This window comes from Nicotiana tabacum, chromosome 11 (genome assembly GCF_000715075.1).
Source record: "Nicotiana tabacum cultivar K326 chromosome 11, ASM71507v2, whole genome shotgun sequence".
NCBI lineage: Eukaryota > Viridiplantae > Streptophyta > Magnoliopsida > Solanales > Solanaceae > Nicotiana > Nicotiana tabacum.
Window position 1 is genome coordinate 102,265,928 of NC_134090.1, and position 27,503 is coordinate 102,293,430.

Below are 27,503 nucleotides of genomic sequence, written 5' to 3' on the forward strand. Positions count from 1 at the left end.
GGAGACTGAAAGTGAAAGTTGCCTTTATTTTCTTCATTTGTGATAGAAGTTATAGTGCTAGCTTCCTTATTATTCCCTGTTATTTCTTTTAATTGATATCCCCGAAGCATGTTCCCCTTCCCCAGCTTTAAGTGCTTATTACTTGTTTACTTTTCTGCCATATATTAAATAACTGTACAGGTTTATCTAGAGTCTGGTCCTAGCCTCGTCACTACTTGCCGGGGTTAGGCCAGGCACTTACCGGCACATGGGGCCGGTTGTGCTGATACTACGCTCTGTGCTCTTTTGCACAGATCCAAGTTTTGGACAGCAGCAGTAGCACGGGAGCCAACCTTCAGTCCAGTGAGACACTGAGGTAGCCTTGTAGGCGTTCGCAGGCCCGGCGTCTCCTCTATCTTTTATTTCTATCTGTTATCTCATATATTCGAGACAAACAATTTATATTTTCTTTCAAACCGTTGTATTTAGCACTCTTAGAAGTTCGTGAGTAATGTGACACCAGTTCTTGGGTAGAGGCATATGTTGATTCTAGCATTATTATTCAGTTTTCTTTAAACTTAAGTCTTCCGCCTATTTATTTAATTTCGTTGCTTTCATGTTATCGTCGATAATTGTTAAAAGAAGTAATTATTAATTATGTAAGCAGTTAAGGATTGGATTGCCTAACTCTCATTAGTAGGCGTCATCACGACTCCCGATGGTAGGAAATCCGGGTCTTGACAAGTTGGTATCAGAGCTCTAGGTTACATAGGTCTCACAACTCACGGACAAGATCAGTAGAGTCTGAGGGATCGGTACGGAGACGTCTGTATTTATCCTCAGAGGCTACCGAGTTAGGAAAACTTCACTTTTGTTCTTTCTTGTCGTGCGGATTTGTTCCTCAAATGCTAATTGAACTTCTACTCTGTTCTTCGCAGATGGCGAGAACACGCGCTTCCTCATCTACTGCTCAGTAGCCCGAGCCCCCTACAACAGCTCCCACTAGGGACAGAGGGCGAGGCCGAGGCCGTGCTAGAGGCCGAGGTAGGGGCAGAGCTCAGCCCCGAGCAGCGGCACCAGTGGCAGAGCCTCAAGTTGATTTTGAGGAGGAGGATCCAGCCCCAACAGTTCCGGTGGGCCTAGATCAGGTCCCAGAGGGATTTATCGCTACCCCAGTTCTTCAAGACGCTCTGGTTCGATTGGAGGGCCTTATGGAGAGTGTCACCCGAGCAGGTTTGCTTCCAGTAGCACCAGCCACTTCTTAGGCTAGAGGAGGGGCTCAGACTCCTGCTACTCGCACTCCGGAGTAGGTAGCTCCCCAGATTCAGGTTCCAGCGGTTCAGCCAGTGGTGGCAGTTTAGCCGGGTGTAGTGGCTCAGAACGGCGATGGAGCGGCTATGTTCGCCAATGCTTTGTGGAGACTGGACAGATTCACCAAGCTATTCACTACTACTTTCAGCGGAGCTCCTTCTGAGGATCCCCAGGAATTCCTATACAGCTACCACGAGGTTCTCAGGAACATGGGCATTGTTGAGACCAATGGGGTTGATTTTGCTGTATTTCGCTTATCTGGATCTGCCAAGACTTGGTGGAGGGATTATTGCTTAGCGAGACTAGTCGGATCGCCATCTTTGACATGGGAGCAGTTTTCAGTGTTGTTTCTGGAGAAGTTTCTCCCCGTGACACAGAGAGAAGCCTATTAGAGGCAGTTTGAGCGCCTTCAGTAGGGTTCCATGATGGTCATTCAGTATGAAACCAGGTTCATCGATCTAGCTCGCCATGCTCTTGTCATACTTCCCACCGAGAGAGAGAGAGAGAGGGTGAGGAGGTTTATTGATGGTCTTATTCAGCCGATTCGTCTTTATATGGCCAAGGAGGCCGGGAGTGAGATTATATTTCAGGAAGCGGACAATGTGGCCCGCTGAGTTGAGATGGTTCTGTCACAGGGAGGTGGTCATGGGTCGGATAAGACGGCCCCGTCATTCAGGTAGATTCAGTGGTACCTCGTCTGGAGGTAGAGATTCATATGGTAGAGGCCATCCTCCTAGGCCCTTTCAGTCAGCTCTTCAGGTCTCCCATGGTACTTCAGGTGGTCGTAGTTCTCAGACGCACTATTCTGATCAGCAGCCTTACAGTACACCATCAGCACCTATCAGTGCACCGCCGCTTCAGAGTTTCCAGGGTCGTCATCCCCAGCAACCGAGGGCTTGTTTTACTTGTGGCGACACGAGGCACATTTCTAGGTATTGCCCTCGAGCTTTGAGTAGTTCTCTGAATCAGGGTTCTCGTGCTATGGTACAGGCACCAGATATTCCACAGCCTACCCAGCCAGCTAGAGGCGGGGGCAGAGGTGTTAAAGGTGGAGGTAGAGGTCCTAGAGGTGGAGCTCAAGCCGCCAGAGGTGGAGGCCAACCAGCAGCAGGCCGTCCTAGAGAGGCAGTTCAGGGTGGTGGGGCCCATCCCCGATGTTATGCACTTCTAGCCAGGCCCGAGGCTGAGTCTTCAGATGCAGTCATTACGGGTACTATACTGGTTTGTGATAGAGTTGCTTCAGTACTATTTGATCCAGGGTCTACGTATTCGTACGTGTCATCTTATTTTGCCCCGTACCTGGTCATGCCTAGTGATTCATTGAGTATTCCTGTTTATGTGTCTACACCGGTGGGTGATTCTATTATGGTCGACTGAGTTCATCATTCTTGTATTGTAGTGTTTGGGGGTCTTGAGACCCGTGTTGATTTGTTGCTTTTAGACATGGTCGACTTCGATGTTATATTGGGAATGGATTGGTTATCCCCGTACCATGCTATCTTGGATTGCCATGCCAAGACTATGACTTTAGCTTTACCGGGTATGCCTCGTTTAGAGTGGAGAGGGACCCCTGGTCATTCTACCTGTAGTGTTATCTCTTATGTGAAGGCTCGGCGTATGGTCGAGAAGGGGTGTTTGGCCTATTTGGCTTATGTTCGTGATTCTAGTGTGGAGGTCCCTTATATTGATTTTGTACCCATTGTTCGGGAGTTTCCTGAGGTTTTTCCTTCAGACCTGCCGGGTATGCCGCCCGACAGGGATATCGACTTTTGCATTGATTTTACTCCGGGCACCCAGCCCATTTCTATCCCGCCGTATCGTATGGCCCCGCCGGAGTTGAAAGAGTTAAAGGAACAGTTGCAGGATTTGCTTGAGAAGGGTTTCATTAGACCCAACGTTTCGCCTTGGGGTGCGCCGGTTTTGTTTGTAAAAAAAAGGATGGGTCGATGAGAATGTGCATTGATTACCAACAATTGAACAAGGTTACGATCAAGAATAAGTATCCACTGCCGAGGATTGATGATTTGTTCGATCAGTTTCAGGGTGCCAAGGTATTTTCAAAGATTGACTTGAGATCTGGCTACCATCAGTTGAGGATTAGGGCATCCGACGTCCCTAAAATAGCTTTCCGCACTCGGTACGGGCATTATGAGTTCTTGGTTATGTCATTCGGGTTGACCAATGCCCCAGCAGTGTTTATGGAGTTGATGAACCGAGTGTTCAGGCCTTATTTGGACTTGTTCGTGATAGTCTTTATTGATGATATTCTGATATATTCCCGCAGCCAAGAGGAGCACAAGCAGCACCTCAAAGTGGTTCTTCAAACTCTGAAGGATAGTCAGTTATATGATAAGTTCTCGAAGTGTGAGTTCTGGTTGAGTTCAGTGGCATTCCTGGGTCACGTTGTATCAGTAGAGGGTATTCAGGTTGATCCAAAGAAGATTGAGGCAGTCAAGAACTGGCCTAGACCAGCATCAGCTACAAGATTCAGAGTTTCTTGGGATTGGCAGGCTACTATCGTCGGTTCATGGAGGGGTTCTCATCTGTTGTAGCCCCAATGACCAGGTTAACCCAGAAGGGTGCCCAGTTCAGATGGTCAGACGAGTGTGAGACGAGCTTTCATAGGCTCAAGACAGCCCTAACTACGGCGCCAATGTTAGTTTTGCCCACAGGTTCAGGGTCTTACACCGTTTATTGTGATGCATATCGCATTGGACTTGGTGCAGTGTTGATGCATGATGGAAAGGTCATTGCCTATGCTTCGAGGCAGTTGAAGGTTCATGAGAAGAACTATCCAGTGCATGATTTGGAGTTGACAGCCATTGTCCACGCATTGAAGATTTGAAGGCACTATCTATATGGAGTGGCATGTGAGGTGTTCACGGATCATATGAGTCTTCAATATTTGTTCAAGCAAAAGGAGTTGAATTTGAGTCAGAGGAGGTGGTTGGAGTTGTTGAAAGATTATGACATCACTATCCTATATCACCCGAGGAAGGCCAACGTGGTGGCCGATGCTTTGAGTAGAAAGTCAGCCAGTATGGGTAGTCTTGCTTATATTCCAATCGGTGAAAGGCCGCTTGCTTTGGATGTTCAGGCTTTGGCCAATCGATCTGTGAGGTTGGATATTTCTGAGCCTAGTCAAGTTTTAGCTTGCACGGTCGCTCGTTCTTCGTTATTGGAGCGTATCCGTGATCGGCAGTTTGATGATCCCCATTTGTGTGTCCTTAGAGACACGGTGTAGTGTGGGGGTGACAAGCAGGTTACCTTAGGTGATGATGGAGTTCTGAGATTGCAGGGTCGAGTTTGTGTGCCTAATGTGGATGGGTTTCGAGAGTTTATTTTAGAGGAGGCACATAGTTCCCGATACTTATCCATCTGGGCGCCGCGAAAATGTATCAGGATTTGCGGCAGCATTATTGGTGGCGTAAAATGAAGAAGGATATCGTTGCCTATGTGGCTCAGTGTTTGAATTGTCAGCAGGTTAAGTATGAGCATCAAAGTCCTGGTGGTTTATTTCAGAGGATTGAGCTTCCCGAGTGGAAGTGAGAGAGAATCACTATGGATTTCGTTACCGGACTTTCGTTGACCCGGAAGAAGTTCGATGTAGTTAGGGTCATTATTGATAGGCTGACCAAGTCAGCGCATTTCATTCCTGTGGCAGTCTCCTATTCGTCCGAGAGGTTAGCTGAGATATATATCCGGGAGATTGTTCGTCTTCATGGTGTGCCGATATCTATCATTTCGGACCGAGGTACGCAGTTCACCTCGCGTTTCTGGAGAGCAGTTCAGCGAGGGTTAAGCACCCAAGTTGAGTTGAGTATAGCATTTCATCCTCAGACGGATGGACAGCCCGAGTGGACTATTCAGATATTGGAGGATATGCTCCGAGCTTATGTTATTGACTTTGGAGGTTCGTGGGATCAGTTCTTGCCTTTAGCAAAGTTTGCCTACAACAATAGCTACCAGTCGAGTATCCAGATAGCTCCTTATGAGTCTTTATATGGTAGGCAGTGTCGATCTCCGGTTGGATGGTTTGAGCCGGGATAGGCTCGATTGTTGGGTACAAATTTGGTTCAGTAGGCCTTGGACAAGGTCAGGATCATTCAAGATAGGCTTTGTACAGCTCAGTCCAGGCAAAAGAGCTATGCAGATCGTAAGATTCAAGATGTGACTTTTATGGTTGGTGAGCGGGTATTGCTCCGAGTGTCGCCTATGAAGGGCGTGATGAGATTTGGGAAGAAGGGCAAGCTTAGCCCTTGGTTCATTGGTCCATTTGAGATCCTTGATCGAGTAGGAGAGGTGGCTTATAAACTTGCATTGCCACCTAGATTATCAGCCGTGCATCCAGTGTTTCATGTGTCCATGCTTCGGAAATATCACGGCGATTCATCCCACGTGTTAGATTTCAGCACTGTCCAGTTGGACAAGGATTTGTCGTATGAGGAGGAGCCGGTGACTATTCTAGACCGACAAGTTCTCCAGCTGAGGTCAAAGAGTTTTCCTTCGGTTCGTGTTCAGTTGAGAGGTCAGCCCCCTGAGGCATCGACCTGGGAGTCCGAGTTCGATATGCGGGACCGGTATCCTCATCTTTTCCCCAACTCAGGTACTTCCTTCTTCTGTCCGTTCGAGGACGAATGATTGTTTTAGAGGTGGAGAATGTGATGAACCAAAGGGGGTTATCACCTGTTTCTAATTGAAATCTATCTCCGAGGCCCTGAAAATATCATTTAGAGTCGCCTCGATTTGTGTGCGCAGTCCGGGCGCATAGCCGAAAAGCTTAAACGTGAAATCTTGTGAAAATTTCTAAGTTTTTACCTCGAAATGAATAAGTTTGACTCCGGTCAATATTTTGGATAAACGGAACTGGAACCGTGATTTGACGGTCCCGGAGGGTCCGTAGGAAAATGTGGGACATGGGCGTATGCCCGGAATCGAATTCCGAGGTCCCTAGCCCGAGTTATGAATTTTTAAGTGAAATTGTTCTCTGAAAATGTTTAAAGAAAATGGAAATGAAATCTGATTAGAAAGTAATGGTATCGGGCCCGTATTTTGGTTCCAGCGGCCGGTACGAGTCTTATATATGTTTTGAATCGCTCCTGTAAAGTTTGGTCAAAAAACGGACGTCGTTTGACGTGATCCGGACCCAAATTGGAAAAATTGATGTTTAAAAGGAAATCTGAGAAATTTCACGGATCTTGAGGCTCAATTCGATGTTCATGATGTTATATTGGTGATGTGATCACACGAATATGTTCGTAGGGTGTTTTTGAGGTAGTGTGCATGCTTGGTTTAGAGTTTCGAGGGCTCGGGTGAGTTTCTAGTAGGTTCCGGGATGCCTTAAGCTTTAAAAGATCAGATGTTGCAGGTTCAGGAATTTTGATAGGTCTCTGAACCCTTTTGCGCGGCCCGCGAGGAAACGCGTGCGGCCGCGAAGGGGCCAGCGCGGCCGCGGTCGCCTTTGCGCGGTCCGCGGTGGGTGCTGCGCGGCCGCAGTCGGCTTTGCACGGTCTGCGCGGGGCATAAATCCGCAGGCCTTCAGGAAGCCTGTGCGGACGCGGTCCTTCTTGCGCGGTCCATGGTGGGAACTTCAAAAGGGTATAAATACACGTGAATTTCAGTTATTTTACACTTTTCAAAACACCAAAACATAAGAGGCGATTTTCCAAACAACTTTTCTTCTTCGAAACGATTGGTAAGTGATTTCTAACTTATTTTCTTCACTTCTTAACATTCTTTTAACATGATTTCAACTTCAAATCAAAGATTTTCATAGGGAAATTGGGTGATGTGGGTAGAACCTAGGTTTTTCTAAAATTAGGGATTTGGACTTTAATTTGAGGTCCGATTTCAAAATAAACCATATATTTGAATTTGTGGGGGAATGGGTAATCGGGTTTTGGTCCGAACCTCGGGTTGCGACCACGTGGGCCCGGGGTGAATTTTGACTTTTGGGTAAAACTTTGGAAAACTCATTTTCATGCATTGGAGTTGATTCATTTAGCATTTATTAATGTGAATAAGTAATTTATGACTAGATTCGAGCGGATTGGTGGTGAAATCAAGAGGTAAAGCTATAACTGAGACTTGAGTGGTGTTCAAGGAATCGAGGTAAGTGTTTGGTTTAACCCTAGCTTGAGGGACTAGGAGTTGAGTCATATTTGCTACTTGCTTCTTGTTGAGTACGACGTATAGGCATGGTGACGAGTATCTATACGTTGGTGTCAAGCATGACCGTGGGTCTTAACTTGAAAGTTGTTGTGTTTTTGAATGACACCTTGTATACTTTAATTAATGATCCTCTATGATTAAGTATTTTCATTAATTGAACTGAGTACTAGCAAAGTGAAATTGGTTATAGCTGATTCTCCCTTACCGGGATGACCACTTCGATATCCTTGTTCCCTTGCCGGGAAGTTATTATATTACTTATGTTCCCTTGCCGGGATTTCTTATGATTGTGTGATGAAATGGGAGCGAGTGGTACGCCTACCACAAGATATGATGAAATGAGAGCGGGTGGTACGCCTACCACAAGATATTATGAAATGGGAGCGGGTGGTACGCCTACCACAAGATTGATGAAATGGGAGCGGGTGGTACGCCTACCACAAGATTGATGAAATGGGAGCGGGTGGTACGCCTACCACAAGATTGATGAAATGGGAGCGGGTGGTACGCCTACCACAAGATTGATGAAATGGGAGCGGGTGGTACGCCTACCACAAGATATTATGAAATGGGAGCGGGTGGTACGCCTACCACAAGATATAATGAAATGGGAGAAGGTGGTACGCCTACCACGAGATAGAATGAAATGGGAGCGAGTGGTACGCCTACCACGAGATATGAGAAATGGGATCGGGTTGCATGCCTGCAACAAGAGGAGACTAAAAGTGAAAGTTGCCTTTATTTTCTTCATTTGTGATAGAAGTTATAGTGCTAGCTTCCTTATTATTCCCTGTTATTTCTTTTAACTTCTATCCCCTAAGCATGTTTCCCTTCCCCAGCTTTAACTGCTTATTACTTGTTTACTTTTCCTCCATATATTATATAACTGTACAGGTTTATCTGGAGTCTGGTCCTAGCCTCGTCACTACCTCGCCGGGGTTAGGCCAGACACTTACCAGCACATGGGGCCGGTTGTGCTGATACTACGCTCTGTGCTCTTTTGCACAGATCCAGGTTTTGGATAGCAGCAGTAGCGTGGGAGTCAGCCTTCAGTCCAGTGAGACACGGAGGTAGCCTTGCAGGCGTTCGTAGGCCCGACGTCTCCTCTATCTTTTATTTCCGTCTGTTATCTCATATATTCGAGACAAACAATTTATATTTTCTTTCAAACGGTTGTATTTAGCACTCTTAGAAGTTCGTGAGTAATGTGACACCAGTTCTTGGGTAGAGGCATATGTTGATTCTCGCATTATCGTTCAGTTTTCTTTAAACTTAAGTCTTCCGCCTATTTATTTAATTCCGTTGCTTTCATGCTATTGCTGATAATTGTTAAAAGAAGTAATTGTTAATGAAGTAAGCAGTTAAGGATTGACTTGCCTAGCTCTCATTAGAGGCTCCATCACGACTCCCGAGGGTGGGAAATCCGGGTCGTGACAGTTATATTAGGAGTCTATTATGTTAATCGATTCACTTCCCGTTTAAAAGCAGTGTAATCCCTTGTTTCACGCTGTGAATACAGTCGAATATAATAATTTGTCCAGCTGTAATCTCATATTTCATGCCATGAATACAGTCGAATATACTCGAATACAACAACTGATTAGCTGGACTTCCCTGATTCACGCCTATTTTTGCTATTGTATTCATGAATACAGTAGCTTAAATACATCTTATAACAACAGAAAACGTATCTACAATCCGTAATATAGCAAAAGATATCTATAGATAGCTAATTGCCACTAAAACATAGTGCTTTATGAAAATTTCTCTATTTTTAACTTATAAGCATGTGGCTTATAAGTACTTTTAACTTTACCAAACACGTAGATAAGTCGAAGAGTGCTTATAAGCTAGTTTGACCGGCTTATAAGCTTAGCCAAACACCCTCTAAGTCACTCTTCTGCTATAAATAGGAGGGTTTTATCCCGTTGTAGTTTTTCTTAAAACCAATAAAATTCTCTCTTTCCTTTTTTTGCAATATTCTTCTTTTCTTTTATCATTTTATTTCAATTTTGGATTAGTTCTAAAATATACAAGATGTTATAGGCTTTACTAGAGTAGAATGTATTATTATATGTATAATAAGGATTGCGTTGAACGGTAACTACTCTTTTTATCTGTAACTAGAGATACCCCTATGCGTTATCGAATATTATGTGAAGAAAAAAAAGGCGTAGTGACATGTAAGGAGGAGTGGAATTTTATGATATTTTGGCAATTCTAATGGGTATCTTACAATTTTCGCCTTTAGTTTTTAAAAGTGACTAGTTTCTCGGCACGTGCGTTGCACTTGTATACCGAGTCATATTGTATACAATTTTATAAAATAATATCAATATTATCAAAATAAAGATTTCAGTACATAATTATATACATGGACAAATAAAGTGCAAGTTTCTGTAAACGATTAATGTTGATCGTTGTATGATGACTTGTTTGTTGTAGTCAAGATGATTGGATATCACATAAATCTATGAAGAAGAAAAATTAAATTTTAATTAAGTACATGTATTTTTCTTACTTATTTTGATTTTATAAGGTACATACATATAATGAAGCGTTTCTCAACTGATATTTCCTTATAGATGATATTCCTGATGTAATTTTTTTCATGTTTAAGATTCTTGTTGGTTGATATTAATATCTCTCTTGAAAGTGCAACGTAAAATTGGGCATGTAAAGAAATATGTAAATCCCCAAGTAAGTCATTTAGAGATTTTAAATTCTTAGATAAGTTACCTAGGAATTATAAATTTATTTGTAAATTACTTGCGAATTTTTTCACAATTTTTTTTAATTAAATAGTGTCAACAAAACAAATTTACCTAAACTTTTTATGGGAAAAAGTCTACAAGTAATTTTCAAAACATCATGTAAATCCTTAGGAAACAATAGGCCAAAGGTTATGGTAATGTGATTTCATATGATAATTCCACAAGAATATGTCGATGAAAATCCACAAGTATATCCACAAGAATACTTTTATGCAGGAAATCCCATGAAAACTTCATTGAAAAATTCTCGTAAAATCTTTGGGCAAAAGTTCTTAGGGAAGTTCCAAATAAATTTCTCGATGAACTTGGAATTTTATTCTAACTCCCCAAAAAATTAAATAATTTTTCCGGAAGCAAAAATAATAATGTCTAGTTTATTTTTGTAGGTAAATTCCCATATAAAAATTGATGACACTCAAGACATTTTTCATGAAAACTCGCGTGTAATTTGTACATTTTTATATGCTAATTTATTTTATTTAATCATAAATTTTATTCCACACAACTTCATTGTCCTAAAGTGTTCATGCTATATTTTTTCTAGATACCATTCCATATAAATATAAAATAAGAATTATAACAGAGAAAAACAATAAAATTTATTACATCAGTATATAATAATGTATAGTTCGTACATGAAAAAATTAAAAATCTCAAATGCGAATCTCAATTAATATAATCAACTGTCTTAAACCTGGTCAAAGTCAGTTTCATTCACATTATCAGAGTCACCATTAGTTTAATTATCAGAAGGTTAATTATCGTTATGGATAAAATTAGTGCATTCACATGTTTCATTAGTTCTTTTAAACCTCCTATTTGTGTTACCAATTTCTTTCTTACGTCACCCAATCTTTTTATTATATCTTTATTTGGGTGTTGTTTTTCTTGTTATTTCAGTATATAGTTCAAAATTTGAAAGCACAACCTTGATCCCATCAACTTTTTTCATTGTTGTCATTGTTGATTGCTCATGTACTTTTAAAAAAATCAATCTAAGGATTCCACGATTTACAACCCTTCCTTTTTTCTTTTGACAAACTTATTGCATACAAATAGAATATAAAGGTCTTCATCGATTTAAGATATATGATATAGTTACCATATCAGTCTAAGAACATTCTATATTATAAAGTAATGGAACCAAAACACAATTTAGCATTTTCTTCACCCTTCTTTGACTTTCCTTTAAGGATTTGTGTCAAGCTTTTATGTGGAATTTATTCAATATCGGTCATATAAAGTGTTCCACATTTAATAAACAAACAAGCGTAAGATCACTTGATATAATACCAAAACACTGATAAGATGTTAAAACTAACCTTGTGGCTTCTCCAACAAAAGTTCATCATCATCATTCATGTTTGAACACCAAATATCTTATATAGGATAAATTACTTTTGCTTTTTCTGCAAACATGGAATTCTCGAATTAGAAATCATGTTCCACACACTTCGAGAATTTAAAATTATTTAAACCACAACTAAGAAAATTGGTCCATGTTTGCCACCTTCTGCAATAGAAACTTGACTCAATAGTGTAACAAAAATCTCCTCAATCTCCCACCTAAAAGAGAGCAAAATAAAAAATTGATACATAAAAAGAGAAAATATCTTCTGATTGGAAACTTTCCTTATACAATAGTTATTAATCCTTTGACTTAGCATCCTAAAAAAGTAAAAAATAAAAAGTATCGAACCAAGATATATTAGCAGTTACCATAATATAACAATGGTACTCCATAGTTTGTATTTTTAATGTAAGTAGTATAATTATTTAAAAAATTAACAAAGCTAATATAAATCTTAGAAAAGTAACAATAATTGTATAAATGCTAATGCCAATAATATTTTATCTTAGTTTTTATTCATGAACTTTAAAGATAAAAAGGCTGAGAAAGTGATCACCACCGTTAACATAGAGTTAATATGCATGTTTAACTTGGGAGATATAAGAACGGATTGCAGGGCCAATTTTGTACATCAAAGATTATATATACTTTTATGCACTTATACTTGTGGCATTTGTGTTAGAAGAAGAAGTTAGTTACGATTTTGAATGAACACAACTTTTCCGAAAGGCACATCACATAGTTTTCTTCTCTTCCAACCTATTTAATAAATATTATTTATTAGATAATATTTATAAAATTAAAAGTAGGGTATTTCAGTTACTTAAAAAGATATTTTGATAATTTAAATTTTTGGTTCTGGGGTTCTCATTTTTAATAATATATAATATAATAATACATATATGACTTTTAGTTACTAAAGCCAACGGTTGAATAAACTTAAAAAACAAAATTAGTTACTTATTAAAAAGACATACTCCTGACATCTTAAAAATGATACTTCAAATCAAATTAGTTTTCTTCTTGTTAACAAATACTATTGTTAACAAACATATAATTAAATATATTTATTTAAGGATTTTTATAAGTAGGGTATTTATGGTTAAAAAAACATACCTGTTTAGCTCTCAAGACGAAAAGGAAGAATATTGGAGAAAAGTACGGACAAAGGAGGAAAAAAGTGCATAGTCCCTACTGCATTAAAAGGTATTTAAAGATAACCATGTACATAAAATGTAACACTGATAAGTTATAATTAAAAAAAAATATTATTTTTTTATGTACGTTGTCAATACATAGTACAAAAATCTTAGTTAAAATTGGATCGGAAGGAAAGATAAGATTCCAAATGTAAGTTTTCTCATTAAAATTTTTGAAAAGAAAAATGAACCAAAATTTCATCAATTAATGTAATTACCGAGTTTGATGACAATTGACGAAGACCCAATATCAAATAAGGTCCAGGACTTGAGGGGTGTCACATGGAAAGAGAAACAGAGTCAGGCATGTGGGTAGGAAAAGGCCGAGTCTTGTGCTACATGACATGCATACCTAAGCCAACGGTAGCAACGGTTGAAAACTATAGAAAATAGGAACGGTTGGTCACATTAGCAATATACAATCTGAAGGGTAACACCTCTTCAAATAAATTTGTTATTTTTAATTATTTATTTAAATAAGTAAAGAATTTAGATTAATAAGAGGGATAATTTGGTAATTTAACTTTTTAGTTGTGGGCTTAATATATATAGTATAGATAAACATCATACGGATTAGCCACACACATTTTCCATATCAAGCAATCAACCAAGAAATGGCAATTCCTAGCGTCTGCTTGTGTACCAAACTCCCTCCAAATCCAAATAAACTTCAGAGTCCTAACCCGTTCCCACTAACCCATCAATCTTCTTCTTTCTCTCCACAGGTAAATATTCCCAATTGATTCAATGTCCTCACTCCAGTAAAACTTAGCCAATTGTGCTTGAATTTCTTTTAAAAGGTAAAGTAAGTCAATTGTGCTCGAATTTATCACAGGTTTCTCTGGATTCAGTTGAGAGTTCGAGAAATGCATTGGTTTCTTTTGGTGAATCAATATCAAGAGCAAGCTTTCTAGCTCTTCTCTCTGCTTCACTCTTCTTGGCCTCGGATCCTGCTTTAGCGTTTAAGGTATTCAACCCATTTTATTTGGTTTGTTCCAAGCTCAAAATATTGATGAATGAATTGGTGGGTTTTCTTTGTTTCTCATATGGGTTTGACGCATAATGTGTGTTAATCAAGGGTGGAGGTCCTTACGGTGCTGGAGTGACTAGGGGCCAAGATCTTACAGGGTGGCAAAACTTTGATCAAACAAGACTTTAAAACGGTAATAATGTGGTTTTATTCACACTACTTTCTTTTTGCTCTTGTACCATTTCATATGATTTATTGATTAACGCGTGAATTTTAAAGGTTATCTTGATATTTACTAGTTGCTGTTTGATTGTACGACTAAGAATGCATATGTTGTTTACGTGAGTTTGTCGCAGTCAATACTCAGGCAAGCTAATTTTAAAGGTGCAAATTTAGTTGGAGCTAGCTTCTTTGATGCCGATTTAACAGGCAAGTTCATCATTCTTTACATTCCATTTCCTGGTTTAGTAACGGACAAATATGCAGTTGGTAATGTAAGTAATAATTTGATCTGCGGTTTTTTTGATATTGCTCATCAAAAGAGTAATCCATCTGATGTAATAAGCACTAGTACCCATTTAACACACTGATTCTTCCCACTAACCTCGACGATAGAGAATCAAATGGAAAACGATAACCACCATCGAATGGAACTCCAGCTAAGAAGATTCTGGAAATGGTGAAATGTTAGAAGAAACACAAGGAGGGGGGGGGTATAAGAATCCCCTTTAGGGAGAAGCAGAAAGAGTCATAAAAACATATAAATTGAGGTAGCAGAGCAAGACTTGCAGAAACTTTTCCTTAAACGAGAATTCTAGAGGATGATCCTTTTTAAAAAGAAAATCTGCAATTTCTATGCAATTGTGAAATGTATCATTACCATCATCCCATTCATCTTCTTATTTTAAACAACACTTTTTTCAGGACCATATAGGAAATAAAGAAAGTAATCCTTGTACTAATTTGAATCTTTATTATGAAATCCAGGCTTCATTCAGTGCATCCATGTTCCTGATTATATAATTCACTTTATATTCTGTAACAGCATGAATCACTGTCTTAAACAGTGATGCTATATGAAATGAAAGGAAGGATGTTATATAAGTTCAAATTTCTCGTAAAAGGCTGGTCATGACTTGGTGTTGGTGCTTCCTGAAACTTAAGGCTCTTGATTTTTCACCTAAATATCGTTATTTCAGTAAAATGTTATGTTAACGTTATTGTTTATCCATTATGTAATATTCCCTTTATATGGCCAGGGGCTGATCTTTCAGATGCTGATCTTAGAGGGGCTGACTTCTCCTTAGCAAATGTGACAAAGGTGAGCGGCTCATTTATTGATTCCATGATCAATATGTTAGTGTTGTCCCTTTGGCTTTGGTGGAGAGAAAAATAGCTGCATCAACACAGACCTAGGATAGGTGTCCTTGTAACTGCTTGCCACTTTGCAGACTTAGGTAGACGGGGAAATTAATAGATTGTTAGTCCTACTTGATTTGGATGATTTTTATGTTGAAGACTTTAGGTTCCCGGAATGGCAGGCTTAGCACTGCACAGAATGCCCTGTTAGTGAGAAGTGATTCGTCATTTTAAGAAAGTACTTTTGAACTACTGGCACATCTTCTACTTCGACAAGGCGTGCAAAAGGAAAAAAGCAGGAAATTACACCCAATGACTAGGGATGGCATTGGGCAGGGTGGAGTGGGTTTAGACATATGCGGGGCGGTGCGGGGCTGGGCGGGTTGAAATAAACAAATTTAAATTTTGTGCGGGTGCGGGTTAGAGCTTAAATATTTCACAAAATTATAACCTTTAGTGATGTCTTCGGTCTACTTTTGAGATATTAAGTTTCAGTGTTCCTGTCATAGTATGTTTGTTTGCATTAGAAAGGTTTTCTGGATAACATAATAAACAATCCTAAATTTATTAGCCTAATTCGTAATTTTTTTAATAAGTAATTCGTAGCAAAAAATTTACACAGATTATCAGTGCCTTATTACATGATGTGCTGAATCTAATCTATAATGGAGTACGGAAGCCACTCAAGTTTTTATATAGGAATTAGTTTCATGTTTACTTACTACTTTTATATAATTTTACTACAAAATATTTTTTAAATGCATTTAATTTCTAAATAACCTTACTATTATTTTTAGACTTTGTGTACTTTTAATCCTATGCAATATATTGGAGAAACTAAGCAAAGCAGTTACATCCACGTAAATTCTTAATTGACATGAAAACTTTTAGCCAAAAAAATTAAAAGGAAATAAAATTAACCAAAAAATAAAAAGAACTGAAGTGGGGCGGGGCGGATGGATGCGGTTGGAAATGCCATGCGGTGCGGGGCGGGTTGAAATTTTGTGGGTTTATAAAGACCATACCGCACCTCACCGCTTGCCATCCCTACCAATGACCTTGAAAATGGATGGTCTTGATTTTTTGACCACGGTTTGCCCCATGGGCAAACCTTTAAGATCAAAACTTAAAAGTGTTGCCCGTAAGGCAAGCAATGGTCAAAACTTGTTAAACCATGGGGCAAGTGCGGTCAAAAAATCAAGAGTGGCACCGAAGTGTCCTATTTTTGTGGATCACACAAGGAAAAGGAGTAAGGGCTTAGGAAGGTGACGCAACATATCTTTTCAGCCCTTAGACCGGTTCTCTCTCATTCATGCCTTCCTTCAAGGCCTATTTTTTTGGATATCTTTGTTTCCTTCTTTCCCGGAGCATCCTTTTTCCTTTGATTGATGGAACTTCTATCTTAAATCCCTTGACCTAATCTCTCCTTGACTGACCTGACTGACTGCAGCCTGGTGTTCCCAATCTTCTTTGAGGGTGTCAAACCAACAGTAAGCCTTTCTCACCATTCCTAATTTCCAAGGCAAAGGCAAAGGATCTCATTCTTTAACGCTCCACGTGGCTCACAACCCAGCACAAAGAAATCTCTTATATAGGTGGACGAAAATGTGGATCTACCAACAGATTCTGTTCCATTTGTAGTCTTGATCCTACACTCAATGAAAGTCGTAGCCCTGTCTGACCCCTCAATCTTTCTTTCCGGATTGATACAGACAGTTTTGCCACCTAATCCAGATAAAATAAAAGGTTTTGTCAGTCAAAGCCAATGGGAAAACCTGGTCAAGAGAGGGTCTCTTTGCAATTAGTGCATCTGGCACTTTGTACTTTATGCTCCAAATCTGAATTCTGACATGCTTATCTCTGTATTGTAATCTCTGATGAAGACTTATCTCTGATTAGTGGAAAAATCACAATCATGGAATTGTTGAATGCATAGCCTACATGTGTGTTAGATAAATCTTACTGACCACTGGCTTTCTTAATTCATATGATAAAGCCCAGTGCTTAACATCAGATATGTCAATATTTACTGTTAATCTTAGGTGATTAATCAGACCAGGGGTGGAACTAGGGGATGGAACGTTCGCTGAAAAATTACACTGTTTATATATGGTTCAATCTTTTTTTATTTGTATATATTTGATGTTGAATCCCCTTGACTTCTTTGCCTGTTTACTTCTTTTATTTTTTGTCTCCTCTTAGTGAAAATTCCGCCTCCGTCACTGAATTAGACCTCTCTCTAGTTTAGTGAAACTAAATGAACCGCCCTGGTGTCTAATGAAACTGAATTGACATATCCTCTAGTTCAAAAAATAGATAAACCTTGTTCATGTTTGTGCACTGCTGGAATTGCTGCTGTTGTTGTGACTACCTACCTCTATGGTGCAGGTGAATTTAAGCAATGCTAACCTGGAAGGAGCACTTACAACTGGCAATACATCTTTCAAGGGGTCCAATATAGAAGGGGCAGGTAAGAGGAAACAGCAAGACTATTCATTTGGTTTTCTTCTATACTGAAGTACACCAAGATGCCCTGGGTGGTAGTTATTGCACAAGAACGCAGTCAGGCAACTATCTAAAAAACACAAAAAATTATGCATAATAGGAAAGAGTAGAAGAATACACTGGTTTATTAAAATCGGAGAGCTGCTGCTGTATTTTTTGAAATAAATCAATTTGTCAAAATGAATAATATTTGGAACCTAAATGAGTAGCTTAAAGAAGATAAGTGTATTTTTTGAATAATGCATGTAATTACTTAGTAAATGACTAGAGATTTCTTGGTTCCTTCATACATTGAATTGGGTGCTTCGCTGATCTTTTTTGTTGTTTGGATTTACCAATTACCACGTGTTGTTGTCTAAGCCAGTAGTTTTTAACCATTGTAAGAGGAAACAGCAAAAGACTATTCATTTGGTTTTCTTCTATACTGAAGTACACCAAGATGCCCTGGGTGGTAGTTATTGCACAAGAACGCAGTCAGGCAACAATCTAAAAAACACAAAAAATTATGCATAATAGGAAAGAGTAGAAGAATACACTGGTTTATTAAAATCGGAGAGCTGCTGCTGTATTTGGCAAAGTTTGGAGAAATATTTACGGAATTGGACTAGCTAAGAAGATATAGCGGAAAAAAAACTGCACAGTAATGTGTCAGTTTGGGTGTGGCGATTTCTCTCTGTTCCACCTTCAACATGAAAATTTTCTCAGTATCTTATTCATCTTCTGAACTTTAAGTACCCATTCAATGAATTTTTACCGTGAATTTGAACACTGCCATGCAAGCTGAAGAAAGTTGCTGATTCTTATCCTTAGCATTGAGTTGATTCTTTCCCAAAAGAAAGAAAAAGGTAAACTTTGTCTTCTATGGTTGAAGAATATATTCTTCAAATAAAACCAATCTGCCAGCTGTTTTATTTGACGTGCCAATGCGGATGTGTTTAACCTAAAAATGAATTTTAAGGTCAAAGCAATTAAATAAATATTTTGGTTACTAACAATCGATTTAATTCACTTTTCCAAATATGAACGATAAGAAAAAGGAACAGATATAAAAATAGTACAAATTGAAAGACGAAAAGTAATAAAAATCTTATTGATGAATGTAGCCCTTCTGCTGAATGAACACAAAGATGCATTTTTAACAATAGAGCTTTTTGAGCAATATAATTGAGAGAAAGTAATTGAGTATTTCTCGATGATGATACAAGATATGGAAAAGTGGTGTAAATAGTACTTTCTTTCATAACTTTTGGCCTTGTTTAGCTCTTGTCTGTTAATGTCATTTATCACATTAATTGTTTGTTATGTGATTGATTAGTAGCGGTTGAGGTAGTGATGACAAATCCCGTGTAATCAGGGAATGATTGTTTCTTTTCATACTCGTAGCAGTGAACGACCCCTAGGGTATTGCACACATCTTCTCTACACATCATTCTTATTTGTCGTAATAACTTCAATGACATCTGTCATCACATAATAAGTCCACGTGGTGCGTCTATTTTCACTAATACAAGTAGTTCCACCCCCCCTCCCCCCACTTTCTGGATATTATCTATTGAATATTCGGGAAGTAGAGAGTTTATTTATGGCGGGAATGTTTTGCCGCCTCTTCCCGAGATAATTATGACGTGCTGCTGAAGTGAAGAGACATGCGCTCCTTCCATTTAATGCTCGAGACATGTGTCTTGTTACGATTGGTTCTGAAGTTTGCAGCGGTTTTCTAGGCACATACGGCTCTGTCAATTTGATATGACAGTCCTATGATGACGGTTTATGATGACATATCTTTCCCATATAAATACGGAACCGCAAACCCTCATAATCTTCCATCTACTTTCTTTCGTCTTTGTCTTTTTCTTAAAATCCTTCTTTGCTCTTCATTCTTGCCTTCAACTTCCTTTCTTCATATCTTCCATGGCTTCTAAATCATCTGCTTCTACCGCTCTTATTGCTTCTCCTCGTCGCACTATTATAGTCGACGATCTTCCCTCCACAATAGCTTCGGTTAGGACTAGAATTAAAGCTTCAGTACCGTAAACAAGTGAGAAAGGAGTTTCTACCGTACTTGTTTTTGTCGTGATTTTATATGCTCATAACACTCTCGGTAACACTTATGGCCATTTGCCTTTAGCTGCTTCCAAGCGCTTCTTCAAAGTGTTTATAATTATTTTGTTTGTCGACTCCGTTTGTCCGCTGGCTCCGGAATGATATGGTGATGGAGTTATTCTCTTGATGTTCCAACTTTCAAAAAATTCAGTTGTTTTTTATCCTACAAACCGTGGATCGTTGTCACACGTGATTTCCTTAGGTATTTCAAATCGGTAAATTATTTTGCTCCAAATGAAGTCTATGACCTCTTTTTCTCCTACTTGTTTAAAGGCACATGCGTCCACCCGATTAGAAAATAGTCAGTCAAAATCAACAAGAACCTTACCTTTCCTAGCGCTTGCGCCAATGGACCTACGATATTCATCCTCCATTTCGTAAACGGCCACGGAGCGAGTACAAAATGCAATGGCCCCGCTGGTTGATGTACTTGATTCGCGTATCGTTGGCACTTATCACATCTTTCTACAAAACTTTCCGCCTCTTCCTCCGTTCATGTCCAATAATATTAGACTCTGATCAGTGTTTTTATCATTGATTTAACCCCTACGTGATTACCACGACGTTGTTCGTGCATTTCTCGCATAACACATTCAGTTTGACAAGACCAAGACATTTAGCCAAAGGACCACTAAACATTTTTCGATATCAGTTCCCTTCCACTAAACAATAGCGAGCAGCTTGTGTTCGTAACCTTGGAGATTGTTTCTTATCCCCACGTAATATCCCATGCTGCAAGTAATTTACAAATTTATTTCGCCAATCCTTTGTAAAACTAGTAAAATTTCCTTGCTTTTTGTTTGATCGAGCGTTGAATGGAATATATGCACCACTATTGCATTTTCAGAGTTGGTTATATCTTCTACAGATCCAAGGTTTGTTAATGTATCTGCTTCTGCATTTTCCTCCCTTGGAATTTGAATAGCTTTCCATTCTCAGAAATGATGTAATCACTCCCGTACCTTTTCTAGGTACCGTGCATCCGTGCCTCTTGCGCTACATAATTCCTTTGCATTTGGTTTACCACCAGCTAAGTCACTTTTAATTTCGAGCGGCTCGATTCCCATATCTCTTGCGAGTTCCAAACCTGTAACCACTGCTTCATACTCGGCTCTATTATTAGTAATAAGGTAACATCTTATCGCTTATCTAAGATTTCTCCGGTAGGTGCAAGTAAGACAATACACAAACCTGCTCCCTTTATGTTAGAGGATCCATCCGTGTATAAGATCCAAGTCCCCAGATTGGACTCCGGAAGTGACACTCTTTTTTAGCTTCGGGAATTAGGTTCGAGCTAAAATCTGCTAGTACATGTGACTTTATGGAAGTACGTGGTTGATAAATAGTATCATATTCGCTAAGTTCTATGCCTATTTAGCTAATCTTCCTTATAACTCATGCTTATGTAAAATATTGTGCAATGGAAAAGTCGGTATAACATAGATTGGGTGACATTGAAAATAGGGTCGTAATTGTCCTGATGCCATTATTAATGCCAAGGCTAATTTTTCTAGGTGCAAATATCTTGTCTCAACTTCTAATAATGCTCTATTAACATAATAGATAGGGAATTGCGTGTCTTTTTCTTTTCTAACCAAAATTGCACTCATTGAAACTTCATATACGGCAAGGTAAACAAGCAACTTTTCCCCCTCTTTCGGCTTTGAGAGCGAAGGTGGTTTTGATAGATAAACTTTTAAATCCTTCAATGCTTGTTGACATTCATCTGTCCCCCAAACTTGTTTTGCTTTTTCAGCAATAAGAAAAACCTAAAGTATCTCTTAGAGGACTAGATATAAATCTTCCCAAAGCTGTTATTCTTCATGTTAGACTTTGTACTTCTTTTTGCTTGTAACTACATCCCGAATTTCTTCAAAAACTTTGATTTGAGCTGGATTTACTTCGAACCCCTATTAGAAACAAGAAAACCTAGAACTTTACCTGATGCGACACCAAATACACATTTCTCTAGGTTCAACTTCATGTTGTATCGTCGAAGAATTGCAAATGCTTCTTTCTAATGCTCGAGATGATATTCTGCTTGTGTTGATTTTACCAGCATGTCATCAATGTATACCTCCATAGTTTTCCTTAAATGTTCTTGGAACATTTTGGTTACCAATCTTTGATATGCAACTCCAGCGTTTTTAATAGTAAGACCCCCTGTCCGAATGAAGGAAGTTTTTTCCTCGTCTTCGAGATACATTTTAATTTGATTATATCCAGAATAAGCATCTAAAAAAACTCAAACCGACAGTAGAGTCAATTAATTGATCAATATATGGCAAAGAAAAGGAATCTTTAGTACATACTTTGTTCAAATCAGTATAATTTACAACCATTTACCATTCTTTTTTTGGTACGACAACAGTATTTGCTAGCCAATCAGGATATTTAACTTCGCATATAGACCCGATTTTTAATAACTTACTTACTACTTCTTTTATCACCTGATTCTTGAAGGCGCCTTGTTTCCTCTTCTTTTGCTTTATCGGATGGTGTAATGGGTTCTCATTAATTTTGTGAGTCATTACTGTTGACAATAAATTGCATCGAGAAAATAAAATCAAGACCAAAAAATATTGCAACAATCGTAGTATTTGATTTCAAGTGATTTGAGTGTTATAATCTATATGATTCCTTTAATTCTACTTTTCCAATATAAATTCAAGGGCCTTTGAGGTTGATCTTGAATTTGAATTTGATTTATCCGTCGCGAACGCTTTGATTGTTGCCACAAATTTTATCACGAACAAGTAATCTTGATCTTGAACGCCTTGTATTTGGTTTGATTTCGTTCTTGATCTTGAATACTTGATTTTTGTTGAAGTGCTTCAATGCTTGAACACTTGCAATTTGCAGAGAATTGTGGCCTTTGATCTACGAGCTCCCTTGTGTCTGCTTGTTATAACTTCTGGTTACTTTTCTGAGTTATGAAGATCCCTATTTATAGTTGTAGGAGGGAAGAGTTGTGATGAGAACAAACTCTTTCCGACCAATCAGATTGAATAGTGACAAGGCCGTATTTGATTGGCAAGAACATGTCACTTGCACATGTGGCGCGGTTTCATTGGCCTTTTAATGTGACTTGACATTCCTTGTCATTTTGACACGTGGCACCAAACTGAGCCTCTGGGAAGATGGCATCTTGGGCTTAACCAGAGGCGGACCCACCTTGTGGGTTAAGGGGTCACGGGACCCCACTAGCCTCGGCAAAAATCCCGTATATATATGTTATATATACGTACATATATATATGGGACCTCTTAAATATTTTGCTTGTGCCCCCAAATACAAAATGTTGTACGGGAGAAGTGGTGTTGTGCGCTAAAGTTCCCTGCTTAGCTTGATGGACGTGCGATCGAAACGAACTTCCGCTTTTCTCCTCCTCTCTATTTTAGTTCTTACCTTTTCTTCTATTTTATATTTTAATTCTTTGAATACAAGGTAATTTATACTTAGCAAATTACTTTATTTTTTACTTTTATATTTTTTTGGAATTTAATTGTAGTTTAGCACTAACACATAATAGTCTACTTAATTAATTTTTCTTTTTCAAATTCCTCCCTTAAAATTAAAACCCTCAAATTGATTATTAACATGCCCTTAATATTGATTTCTTTAGTAAGTTTTTGATAATTTAAAGTTTGAACGCCATTTTGATCACTAAGCCCTTCTTTAATTAAAACTAGAAATTTTAAAGTGTGAGACATGCTTAATCAAATACCTTCCCTTTTTATAGCACCCATTTTGCGAAGAAATCTCTCTGTTAGGTGCTTTTTTTTTCCTTTAGAATTTTAATTTGTTTATATTTGGATGATAAGTCATCATAATCATTAAGTTTTAAAAGAGTTTCACGTCGAATTTTATCGTTAGTAATTAGCATACAGTGATGCCCCCACTGTACTCAAATACTGAGTCCGCCTCTAGGCTTAAAGAAGTGTCCTCATCATCTGTAGCCCAACTAAATGAGCTAGCCCAATGGATTAAGAATTATTTATTTAATCCATATATATTGGACTTATATAATTGATCCAATTATATTACCCCATAACTTTTATATAGATCCAAAATGTATTTAATTTAAGATTAAATCCAAATTTCTTATGGATTTACAACAACAACGAACCTAGTATGTTCTCATAAATGGGATCTGGGGAGGCTAATGTGTACGCAGACCTTACCCCTACCTTATAGAGATAGGGAGGTTGTTTCCGATAGACCCTCGGCTCAAGGCACAATGGAGATAAGGCAACAAGTAGCAAACAATAGTAACAACAATACATTAAGGTAACGTGCACGAATGACACAACATGTAATAGTAAAGAATCATGAATAAGATAACACAAAAATAGTCCTAGTACTACCGGTAAACCTAGGATTTCTTATGGATTTAAATCTAATAAAATTGTGATTGCCTAAACCTCCGGTGGGATATCTGTCATATCTGAATGCGACCAAGCAAAGAAATCAGAGTTAGCTCGTAAAAATTCAATTAACTTATGTTTTATCTTCAGGTTGAGATTTGTTCCAATGTAGACTTTTCTCTCGAGGCCAGTGATTGAATAAGATAACAGCTTCGAGCTCCTCCGATGTTATTTTAATTGTGTCATTCTCTTCTGGTTTCTTGATCACATCCATCCTCCTATCTATATCTACTTCACTTCTCGTGTCTGATATCGTGGCTGCTGAGGGCTCAGTTGTCTCCTTAGCTTAGTGCTGTAATTGCTATTTTACCTTGTCAGTATTGGTTAAGCTGCTAGCAATAGCCACCGAATTTGTTTCTCTGGTTGCTCGTTGATCTCCCCTAATCTGTTGACTTCCCCATTGTGATGAAAATTTAATAACTTGATGCAACGTTCAAAGTCCGCATCCATCTCATGAATTCTAAAATTATGTTATAGACCATGTCGGCTTCCACCACTTGAAAACTAGTGTCCTTTACCGCTCTTGTTGCGAAAGTGTTAGAAAATTTGAGAAAGCAAGATAACACAAAAGAACACTCAACACTCACAAAGAAGAAAGCGGAGGAAATGATGATTTCTATTCAACTTGACTTGCTCCAAATGGCTAAGAATACATGACTATTTATAGGAGAAATCTTTCATGTATCTAGCCTACGCTACATGTAAACATAATAGCTAAGTCCATACCTCACATCTTTCAAGGTACATGGATGACGCTACTAGACATTGTATCTTCCAAAGTACATCAATGTATTCATACTCTAATACATGTACTAGATTAATATTCTAGTTCATGAACTAATGTAAACAAATGGAAACAAGTTTATATTGTTCACATTTCAACATCCCCCTTAAACTTGTTTCATCACTCCAAGAGCCATCCTTAGCTTTTGAAAGAGCTCAATCTTCAGCGGCTTGGTGAAAATATCCGCAATTTTCACTACTTTGGTAATTACACTTGAATTGTCGAATGAGGATAGAGATCGGGCCTTTGGTATGATTCGATCCACTACTTGCATTGCTTCGACCACTCATAGCAGGATGGTCTATATTGAGCTACCTGGATCAATCAAAATTCGATTTACATTAGTGTCATGAACAAGTAAGGAAATTACCAATGCATCATTGTGTGGTATGAACAAGCCATCTGCATTCTCGTTGTCAAATGTTATGCTTTCTCCCGTTGGGACTTCGTGCCTGATCTGGGACTATTCTATGATGATCAGTTCCGAGACTAACATACACAGTACGAGTATGCTCGGTCCCGAGGGTATTTCACATGTCATCTTTATATGTTATTCTTCACTTTTCTCATAACTTTGCTGACATGTGTCGCTATTTAATAGACCCACGCGGTGAGTCTATTTTCCAATAATACAAATTGTCCCCTCATTTTTGTTAAAGAGCAGATGTCGGTTCATGTAATTTCTATTTGCCAAGCTTCTTCCCTTTACTAATGGAAATCGACACTGAATTCATTTCTCTTACTGTCGGTTGATGAAAATGGTCAGTACCGAACCTTTGCTTGCATGCTTGGTGTAGATGAAAATTAATTTGTAGAACGTTTTGAAGGAATACAATGACAAAGATATCGTGTGCACTGTTAAATTTGCTGTAAACATCCTATGGGATTACTATTTATTGGTTATTCATACTGATTCCTTGATCTTCCTCGTATATATTCAGACTTCACGGATGTTCCTTTAAGAGACGATCAACGGGAATACCTTTGCAAGATTGCTGACGGGTAAAGGTTCCTTTCAAAGTCTATATGTTTACAGTATCTCGGTCCAGTTCCATACTTACCATATACACAAAACATTATTCGTCTGCAGGGTGAATCCAGTAACTGGTAATGCAACACGAGACACATTGTTCTGCAAATAGCCTGCAGATTTCAGAATCTAGTAGTGTAAGCTGTTAATCATTCATGGATTAATTACTCCCTATTTATTCCTATATATGATTCTGGCTTTTGAACCTCATGGTTCCACATAAAACATCAAAGTTACCTCTTATCGGGTATTCTCCTCTTCCAGCATTGCCTCGATTATGAATGTGGTAACTGGTATTTACATATCAAATTGTTGCATTAGTAGTTTGACATCTTTAACCACCTAATTTACCTCCGCACTTCTGGTTGTGATTAATAAATAAGTACTTTAACACAGTTGAGATAAAAAAAATTGAAACCTACTTTCAGTTTTCCTCGCCAAATATAGTATGCTGAGTACTAGTTCCAATGGCCTGATATATTACTTTATCCAATTATCTCGGCATCTCATACATTATTAACTCATCAGAACTTCGATTAGCATCATTATGTTTTCATTATTTGACTAATGTAGGATTCCTCCCCATTTCTATCTACAGACTGGTTCTTCCAACTCAAAGGAAATGTCTCTTTTGACTTTTTGCAGAGATTAAAAAATGGTTCGTATTTGTTCATAAGATGATTTTTTTTTGATAAAGAAACAAAATATAACGGGCGAAGTGCACTAGTAGCCACTTCTAAGTACTTTTAAGTCTGCTATTTAAATATATTCACAATTTACAACGTATTTAAAGATTAGTCAATTCACCCAAACTTTAGGACTAAATATCCTTAATTTTGTATTCTAAATTTTTGAACTGCTAATTTAAAATTTAAGACTTAGTATTGTCAAGAGCGAATTGATTAATCTTTAAATACATTGTAAATTGTGGATATATTTAAATAGTATGCGTAGAAGTGGGGAGAAATTCAAAAATAGCCAGATTTACAACTGGCCGTTCAAAAATAGCGCAGTTTCAAAAGTAATCGAAATTTAGCCACTTTTCATGTAAAGATAAATCTGAGCGAAAATACTATTCAAAACCCGAAAAATACGTTAGTATATTATGCTGGAGTTCCAGCATAAGTATACTTGAACTCCAGCATATTATACTGGAGTTCCAGGATAAGTGTGCTGGAACTCCAGCATAATATGATGGAGTTCCAGCATAAGTACACTAGAACTCCAGCATAATATACTGGAGTTCCAGCAAGTATAATGGTCCAGTATAATATACTGGAGTTTGGAGCACCGGTGCTCCAGTCTCCAGTATATTAACAAAGTATATACTGGAGTCAGCAAAGTATACCGGTCCAGCATAATATACTGGAGCCAGCAAAGTATACCGGTCCAGCATAATATGCTGGAGTTCATACACATGTGCATCGAACTCCAGTATATTATGCTGAACCGGTCTCTGTTGCAGCAAAATAATGGCTATTTTTCATTGACTTGGTAAACGCTGGCTATTTTGAATGACCAGTCCGAAAATTGGCTATAC

At 38.4% G+C, this 27,503-nt stretch overlaps 1 pseudogene; it reads left to right on the top strand.

The window, feature by feature from the left end:
- The first annotated feature begins 13,345 nt into the window (after nt 1-13,345).
- LOC107764296 (thylakoid lumenal 15 kDa protein 1, chloroplastic-like) lies at nt 13,346-26,267 on the top strand (annotated as a pseudogene).
- The last annotated feature ends 1,236 nt before the right edge of the window (nt 26,268-27,503 follow it).